Raw genomic sequence first — 2,503 nt, 5'->3', positions numbered from 1 at the left:
ATTCCACCCTGCCCCCATCGCCTCCGACTCCCAACACAAAATAAATGACGCTTTGGGCCTATTGTACTTGAAAGCAGAGATCCAAGGCTAGCTCACCACCACTACTTGCTCCTCTGCAGATAAAGTAAAACCATGGAAAGATAGACTGGAGAATCAGATCCCCAGCAGGGATCAGGGCTTAGAAAGACACCAGCTCTGCAGACAGGTGAAAGCAGCATTGACTGGTGAGGACCAACAAGCAGAGAAAATTTGGGGAGGCTTGTCTGGCATGTATCTCAATAGAGAGTCCTCTGTGTTTAATGCCAAGCCCAGCAAAGCGCCAAGAGATTGAGGGCCACATCGTTAGGTGTAAATCAGAACAGATGCACTGCTGTCAAGGGTGCTGCACAGATTTACACCAACTGAGGATGTCATGCAGACTGTCTGTTTGGAGCATATTCTTAACTCACTGTAAGAAAGAAGTGTTACAAAGGGGGAAAGAGACTCTTCCAACTGCTATGCAGCACTGAAGTTTCTCCTGATCTGAGAAGCTAATAAGACTTTTGAGTTACACCAAAACAAACTGCAAATATTTTTCATTTAGGGTTTTAGATAAAAAGCTGGATTAAAATTCATAGTCTCTTTAAATGACAGTTAAGGGCAATGCCAATGTAAGCCTGCAGCTATTTAGCTTCCTAGAGAGAATGGGTATTTATGTCACTTTTGAAATTAAGCAAAGCTGAAAGGGGACTAATGTTCCCCAAGTTGCTTGGAGCATCTGCTTTCTCTCGAACATGGATTAAATGGAGGAAAAGTTCCATACTCCATTTCAGATGAGACACGATTTGATGCCAGATCTCACTCTCCCCCGACTGTATTTATCCTGTTGTTTATAATAAAAATCAAATGATCCATTTCTTCTGACAGGAGGAAGAGCGGCTTCAGGAAGCCTTGTACCAGTCTGTTTCTATATTAAGGGACTATTACTTGACAGCTTCCTGACCATAAATAGCTATTCAGCTAGGCAGAGTTTTAATTTAGATGTGAGAAATAAGAGTCTGGAAAAGTAATTTTATGATGTTACTCAACTTCTGCCCTCCCCCCTTTTTTTTGCTTTTCAAAGATGGGGTGTCTCTGATCACGCTCCCACCCCACAGCACTGACTCTACTCCAGCTGAGCTCACCCCCCAACCAAGCACATCCCCTGTGTTCACAAAGCTGCAAAGGGGAAGTTAGACAGCTCCCAGGTGCTAAGTGCGTTACAAGTGTCACAGGGGTGGTCAACCTGAGAAGGAGCCAGAATTCACCAATGTACATTGCCAAAGAGCCATAGTAATACGTCAGCAGCCCCCCATCAGCTCCCCCTGCCCCTCCTTCCCAGCGCCTCCTGCCCACCAGCAGTCCCACCAATCAGCGCCTCCCCCTTTCTCCCCGCACCTCCCGATCAGCTGTTTTGTGGTGTGCAGGAGGCTCTGGGTTAGGGGGAGAGAAGTGAGGGCACGGCAGGCTCAAGGGAGGGGGTGGGAAGGGGTGTAGTGGGGGCAGGACCTATGGAAGAGCCAGGGGTGAGCAGTGAGCACCCCCGGGCACACTGGAAAGTTGGCACCTGAAGCTCCAGCCCCAGAGTCGGTGCCTGTACAAGGAGCTGCATATTAACTTCTGAAGAGCCACATGTGGCTCCAGAGCCCCAGGTTGGCCACCCCTGGACCAGAGAACTCAAAGAGGACATGGTGCATTGACTGGCTCTTCCCTCACTCCTCTTCCCGGGGCCTTGTGGAGGCTGCTCCAGCAAGGCAGCTGTAGGGGGCAAAGAAAGGCAACGCACTGGGATGAATGTCACTATGTAGCTCCCTACCGCCTCCATGAGGTCCCACCAACATCATTTCCATGGGTTCATGGCAATTTGACTTGTCTCGCTGTTGCACGATCAAGGGCAATAGAGAATCCTATCAAAAACAATGAGGAGTACTAGTGGCACCTTAGAGACCAACAAATTTATCTGGGCATAAGCTTTCAAGACCACGTGATCTAAGGAGCTGATCCAAAAGCACATGCAAGCCAATGGAAAGGGCTCCCACTGAAGTCTTGAATGAAAGGCAGTCTTTCATTGACGTCAATGTGCCTGTAACTGCATGGGTTCTCCATTGCTGGCAGGAGTAAAGAGTAGGAACAATTTATTTTCTCCCTAAAGTTATGACTCAGGATGCACACTGAAAATAGACATGTTGTAGACAAGGCTGCCATTTTACACAGCCAATTCCCAGACCATAATCCCAGTTCTGAGTTCTCCTTGTAGGAGTCTGTAAGCCATGCCCATACTTCAGAGAAAAGCTTGAAAACATGAACTCTATAAACGTTCTAACACCAGAAGGCAAACAAAAAGAACCACACATTTATTAGGGTTTTAAAAAAAACCTCATGAATTTAAGCTGATCTCGTGATTTTTAGGGGCTTTACTTGTGATTTTTGAATGCATGGAGTTGGCAATACTGGAAACGACAACAAAATAACCCAAAAGATAAAG

Source organism: Dermochelys coriacea, chromosome 13, assembly GCF_009764565.3.
Source record: "Dermochelys coriacea isolate rDerCor1 chromosome 13, rDerCor1.pri.v4, whole genome shotgun sequence".
Taxonomy (NCBI): domain Eukaryota; kingdom Metazoa; phylum Chordata; order Testudines; family Dermochelyidae; genus Dermochelys; species Dermochelys coriacea.
The sequence above is the reverse complement of the archived record's forward strand: the minus strand, read 5'-3'. Positions refer to the sequence as shown.